Source organism: Musca domestica, unplaced genomic scaffold (genome assembly GCF_030504385.1).
Source record: "Musca domestica strain aabys unplaced genomic scaffold, Musca_domestica.polishedcontigs.V.1.1 5, whole genome shotgun sequence".
NCBI classification, from domain to species: Eukaryota; Metazoa; Arthropoda; class Insecta; order Diptera; family Muscidae; genus Musca; species Musca domestica.
In genome coordinates this window covers 25,284,536-25,291,785 of record NW_026712346.1, presented here as the reverse complement: position 1 = coordinate 25,291,785, position 7,250 = coordinate 25,284,536, and the positions used below count along the sequence as shown (strand labels likewise).

Sequence of the window (7,250 nt, the reverse complement as noted above, 5' to 3'; positions counted from 1 at the left end):
GATGCATTTCCCACGACTTCAAATAATTGCAATATGATCGATGGGGAATAATTAAGTATTACAATGGTACGATTCATCTAACTAATTTAAATGATAAACGTGGTGAAAAATGTCATTAAACATTTCGAAAAGTAACTGTGACCGTATTAGACGCCGACCATGCAGTAACAGATCGGAATCTGAAATACTACAAGTCTCACATAAAAATAAAAAAGAAATTTCAAAATATCAACGAGCAATAGACATCAACATAATTTAATTACTAATATTATTATTATTGTTTTTTTTATGAAATTACAAATAAATATTTTGCTACTCACTTCAATTGTGAATATTATCCAATGCCAACTATGGAAATACAAGACCTAACAATTAACGAATGATACATCCCAATAAAAGACGGCAACATAAGGACCATCGACCATTACCGAAGAATATATCACCTTATTAATATAACGAATTACTATAATACTATCAAAATAATAGTTAATAATATTAATTCACTACATGGCTCTATTTTTGAGTTAACGCCGTTTCTTGATACAACTATAAATAATTTAAATCTTTTGAAAATGAAATTAGGTAACTTATCGCCAATTTTTAGAATTAGACGAAGTTTAATCAATGGTTTGAGCAAAGGGTTGAAATTGACTAGTAAACTGGACATAATATCAACAGGAAAACTTCAATAAAAGCTTATAGACCTTTCATATGAAAAATTTTCCGACATAACCGGACACAGTTCTTAAAAAGCTCTGGACATTGAGATAAAATGATTTACTTTGACCCAGAACTTTTTCCTTATCTTTTTGTAAAGAATACAACTTCCCGAATTAAATTGAAAGTATATCTACTTTAGAATCAATAGAACAAATGAATTTTCTAAAACTTTAAATTGTGATAACTTCAATTCCCAAAAAGAAGCAACATAAAGAAGGCTCCTTTCAAATATTCAAGGTCTCTTTTTTAAATAGGGAGGTATTCCCTCAAAAAGACAATCTCAATAATAAATAATTCCAATTGACAACGACAGCGGGTATACCATTCTTAATACATTTGAAGCTATCACCGCAAACAAAATCAAAATTGTAAAAAATACAACCAATACAAGATTTTTGCCACTATCGTTGCCTTATAACAAAATCTAATAAATTTAGATAGCAGCTATAAAAACATAATAGAGATCCAAATAAACACCCTTAGAACAAAATTATAATTTATATAAACGTGGCCTGTTGAATGTCGTAGGCACAGCTCATAACTGGCTTTTCGACCTTACGAAATGAAAATACGAAAATTATACCTTACTTACTGTAACAATCATAACATTTAAGAAACAATTAGTTATTATTAATAATAATTTCAATGAAAACTTAAGTTAAATGAGATATAGAATAAAACCTAAAAATGCACTCAATGCCAGCCAAACACTCAGAGATATGAAGCCAAAACTAATTCAATTAAAAGTTTTAGAGAACATCGTCGATCAAAACATATATTCAGCAAAACACAGTATTTCTCATCCCTCTATACTAACATGCGAGGATATAGATAAATACTATATAGAGTTTTATAAGTTATACACCAGTGGCTGTTTTATATTTTCAATAAAAAATACACATAAAGGATACATGTTATAAATAACAATTGTTCCCATACAAAAGAAATAGAAGAAAAACTAGAAATGTTGGTAAATATCGACAATATATCTCTAAAAATAACACTCTAAGAGATGTTACATATAAGAAATCTAGTACTATTAAAGAATTTTACCTTTCAAGGAAATGTAAAATAAATTTTTAACAATAGTAATTGATTCGAAGTTAAGAACGTTCTCGACCATGCCGGCCAACTATAATTGGAAGAGTCAGCGTTTAACGTCTGCACGCCCCCAAATCATACCACTGGCCAAGCACTGTACACGCATCCGGTCTAATTTCGCCTTTCTCTGATAATGCATTACCCACGACTTCAAATGATTGCAATATGATCGATGGGGAGTTATGATGGTGATGTGAATGAGGATGAACGGTCAGTCTTAGTGACGCTGTCATGTAATATAGTTTCACTGTTCAAACAATATCATTTAATTGTAAACTCAAAAGTTCAATAAATAAAATTGTGAGAATCTGAAGTGTTTTATTAATTTAACTTAGCACCGTATATAATATATTTTTTGAAATCTGTCGATTGGAAATCTTAACATCGAATTATTTGTTGGCGACATTATTATTATTCATCGTTCTATTCGATTACACCAAGCGAGATATTTATGTTGCATGAGTCTCGTATCGAATCATTTTACTAAATATTTCAAGAACAAGTAAAAAAGCTGTAAGTTCGGCCGGGCCGAACTTTTAATACCCTCCACCATTTGGTACAAATTTGGCAATTTCCAAAAAATAAAACCCGTTAAAAATTCTGTTAAAATCTTAAAAATACCGAATGCTTATACGACGACGTTGCATAGGCAACTTTTGTCATAAATTATTACAATATTTAAATGCGAAACTTGAAGAAAAATCTGTTTATAATGTAGCTAAAATCGTCAAAATACCGAATATGGGGGTACCGTTATATGGGGGCTATGCGAAGACGTGGACCTGCACAGACAATTTTCTGGCATGGGCTGAAGTATCCATTACGAACTTCACATACGAAATTTGAAACAATCCCTGTAAATAACGTCGCTAAAATCATTAAAATACCGAATATCGGGGGGTACCGTTATATGGGGGCTATATGAAGACGTGGACCTACATGGCTCATTCTTTGACTTTGGATGAAGTATCCATTACGAACTTCAAATACCAAATTTGAAACAATTCCGGTAAACAATGTCGCTAAAATCATCAAAATACCGAATATCGGGGGGTACCGTTATATGGGGGCTATATGAAGACGTGGACGTACATGGCTCATTTTTTGATTTAGGATGTAGTATCCATTACGAACTTCAAATACCAAATTTGAAACGATTCCGGTAACCAATGTCGCTAAAATCATCAAAAAACCGAATATCGGGGGGTACCGTTATATGGGGGCTACAGGAAGACGTGGACCTGCACAGATAATTTTCTGTCTTAGGCTGTAGCATCCATTGCAAACTTCAAATGCCAAATTTGAAATAATTCCGGTGAATAATGTCGCTAAAATCATCAAAATACCGAATATCGGGAGGTACCGTTATATGGGGGCTATATGATAACTTGGACCTACATGGCCCATTTACGAACTTAACCTGCCTACTGGGAAAAATACATGTGTGCAAAATTTTAGCCTTCTATCTCAATTTGTTCGAAAGATAGCGTGATTACAACAGACAGACAGACGGACAGACGGACAGACAGACAGACAGACAGACACACAGACAGACAGACGGACATGGCTAAATCGTCTTAGAATTTTACGCTGATCAAGAATATATATACTTTGTTGGGTCTGACATGAATATTTCGAGGAGTTACAAACGGAATGACATAATTAATATACCCTCCATAGTATGGTGGAGGGTATAAAAATGTAGAAAATTGTAGCACTTGCTTTGCACGACAAAGAATTAGTCTACAAGGAGCCCTTCTACTTCAAAGAAATGCGAGGCTAGAAAAGATGCCTTCGCAATTAGAAAAACAACCTCGAGCTCTAAAAAATAATTTAGTCGTTTAAAGAAAAAAGAATGGCTGTTGAAAACTTAATGTACCAATGCTAACAATTAGGATGAAATTCGCACTATACCCAATACAAGTAACGATGCTGAAAATAAAGAAAAACGAAACTCTAATGAACCAGGTCGAGATAATGGATTCGAACACACTGAAGAGAACGATATAATTGTTTCAGAAACCATTTTCAAAACAAGCTATAGAGACATCTAGCAAATTGCTAAATTTCTTGTTGTTGTTGTTGCAGTGATAATGTGCTTTGTTGTTTATAGACTGATTAATCCGGTTATTCTTCGATGTACAGGTTTAAGAATTCGGCTACCTTTATAGGCTGTAGCCACAGTTCCTCTGGACAGAGTTGGGTAACCTTGGCTGGACAATTGAACAGATTCAGCGCATTGTGCGAGTCCGTATCGCACGAGTTACATTATACCAAGCTAATAAATTCGAGGAATTTTTAAAAGAAATTAATAAAGATAGAAAGAAAACTCGAATATGATTTCCGGCACAAGCCACTCAATATTCTTCACTTCCAACTAATTTTAATCGGCTCATGGTATTTTCCCACTTACTCTAGCATAAATATAATTTTAGACAAGTAAGCAACAATTGATTTTTTAAACTAAATAGAGCCTACATATCAGTCTCATTTTGGCACTGCTTGAATTCTGTTCTGTTCTTTCCCTTTTTTAAAAACGTTCCGGTATTGTACAATTATTTATTTTACGCTGGGCAGGCGTTCCGCACATCTTCGTCAATTCGTGTCCAATATGAATCGAGACGGCTGCACCATCCTGAACGTAGTTGGACCAAAACTACCCTGGTTTGATAGGCTTCATGATCTAGGGGCTCTCTCTTAAATCGCTGAACCTCTCTCTCTAGATCATGCAGGTCCTTCCTGACACGCCTGGGTGGGGGAGTTCTGTCCTCCATGTGGTGGTTAGGATGACTCCCACGATAACATCGATTATGCTCATGCAAGGAAAGAACCTTCATCTCTTCGTGTAAATGGTCCACAGGAGTCATGAGGAGGCACCCTGTTGCAGTTTTCAATGCGGCATTCTGGCAGGTCTGAATACTTTTCCACTGCGTTGCACTTGTATTCGCAGACCTCCTTAATTTTGAATAAGTGTAAAATTGAAAGGAAATATGCCAAGTGGCAGGAAATATGCAAAGAGCATAATACTATTTCTAGCGGAGAAAGAAAGGAGGGGTTACTCCCATAATGGTAGATATTCTTAGACAAGACACACCTAATGAAAGAGGTGACCATACGATAGGAACAATTGAATGCAAATCTGGCTTAATAGCTTTCATTTATATTTTCATATATTACTTTTAAACTTGGAGATAGTTGTGAACTGTTTAGTTGGTATTTTTAACTACTTCCCTTAAAAAAATAAGTTCTCAAAAAGGCAATCTTTCCCAGCGTGAAATCCACTGCTTAAAAGAACAGCAGAACAACACCAGACTTGGCAACGAAGAAAGATATAATAGTTTAGAAAGTTTCCAGTATTGATGGTGGATATTCGAAGCCCTTATCGCGATAATCTTTTTGTCGTTAATTAAACTGATGTCATGAAGAGGGTATTTTTCATTGGGGACAGATACGTGGTAAGCCCACATCAAATTATTGATTTAATGCGGAAATAATGAAGTATAAGTCAATTTCAAAATCATAAAATTATTAAACTTACGAGGTTATACTCTACCTAACTTAAAATCAAATAATAAATATCAGATTCTTATGTTTCAGTATTATAACTATATAAAACAGAATAAATAGGAAGAGAAACCGTTATGTTTATTATAAATATTTAACAGTGAAAATAATACAATACATATGTCGTTTTTTTAAACTATCCGCAATAAAGGTCTAAGAATGGTTCCATCATTTAAATTTGATTTATGCACTTGAAAACAATAACCTAATATAAATGTAAAGCCAAACTTACATGTATGCATTTAACATGCATAGTTCCTTAAGTCGGCATACGTAAGTTTAGACACAGATTATTTTGCATGTATTATAACAGGATCATATTTATTACTGCAACGTTTTGTCCCAATCAAAATTCCGCTATATCTATGTTTTTTCGGCGAACAGAAACAATAAATGCTGTTGAATATGTGAAATTCTATAAACCGCATTATAAGCAAAGTCGTCTTATTGTAGCAAAGTCGTCTTATCGTAACAACTTTCCATATATTCGTTGACTAACTAGTTGAGTGATCTTTAACAGCTTTTGCATAATTGTAGAAAAAGCAACTCTGTTCCTGCAAGAGATGAAAAAGAAATATATATGTTAGAGTAATTATTTTTTAGACCAACAATATAATACAATAAATACCAGAGACTATTATTAAAAACTTCCATCAGTAAATGAGATATAATACAATGATGATATAATTTCTTTTCTTATTTGGAGTTTCGAATATTTAGATGTCGCCTAAAACTATACTTTAAAAATAAACAATGCGTGTTTAATCTATAAAATAATGACAAACGCGTATATTGAGTCACATTATTGACTATTATTATACTATTATATACATATAATATATATATATATATATATATATATATATATATATATATATATATATATATATATATATATATATATATATATATATATATATATATAATATATATATATATATATATATATATATATATATATATATATATAATATATATATATGTATGTATATATATATATATATATATGTATATATATATATATATATATATATATATATATATATATATATATATATATACATACATACATATATATATTTTCATAATCAGCATAAAATTCGAAGTCGATTTGTCCGTCTGTATATCTGTTTGTTTAAATTACGATACAGCCCACATTATTTGACGTATACCATCAAAATTTAGCAGAACAATTTGTATTGTGTATAGGATGGTTGGTATTGAAAATGAGATCTATCGGTCCACGTTTTGGTATAGTCCCCATATAACGGAGAAATTCGAAATTCGGTATTTTGATGATTTTTGCCACATTTCTTCTCGGATTTGTCTAACACATATAACGATACCTACCAATATTGGGTATATTGATAATCCTAGTCACATTTACGCACATAATTGTTTTAAATTTGGTATTTTAGAAGGTTTGATAGATTACAATCCTTTAAGTATAAAATTGTCCACAGAGGTTCCCGTTTTCGTATGGCCCATATAACGGCCTCATTCACTTTATGGTTTTTTGATAAGTTAACTGCATTATCCAAACAGTCTTACTGGTATATGAAGTTTAAAGTGAAACACGCTTGAATTCAGATACTTTTATATAAAAATATTTTCTTTACCCTAAGGCGGATGATAATAATAGTTCTGCCCGGCCGAACTTATTTTTTTTACTTGTTTTTAAAGTAATATGTAATATTTGTCATTGACATTGCGCGTCTTTTATCATAGTATAATTCAAAGACGATTAAACAAAGGCCCGGTTCCTTAAATAATATGACCCATATTTTAAACTGCAAAAGCTATTTAAGGTATCGTGAAAGTTTAGGAAGAATTTCTGAAAGAGTAGAAATCCCTTTCCCTCTCCT

At 32.2% G+C, this 7,250-nt stretch overlaps 1 protein-coding gene across 3 annotated transcripts in view; it reads right to left on the bottom strand.

Moving 5' to 3' along the window:
* Window positions 1–7,250, bottom strand: part of LOC101888667 (probable serine/threonine-protein kinase DDB_G0272282) — a 280,021-nt gene that overhangs the window by 265,100 nt on the left and 7,671 nt on the right. For 2 of the 3 annotated variants that reach the window (XM_059128277.1, XM_059128276.1), the window contains exon 3: window positions 5,618–5,939. The gene's annotated coding sequence lies outside the window, so the exon portion shown is untranslated. Of the gene's footprint in view, window positions 1–5,445; window positions 5,940–7,250 lie in introns of those variants that run through there. The other variant, XM_020038625.2, reaches the window with a different exon arrangement.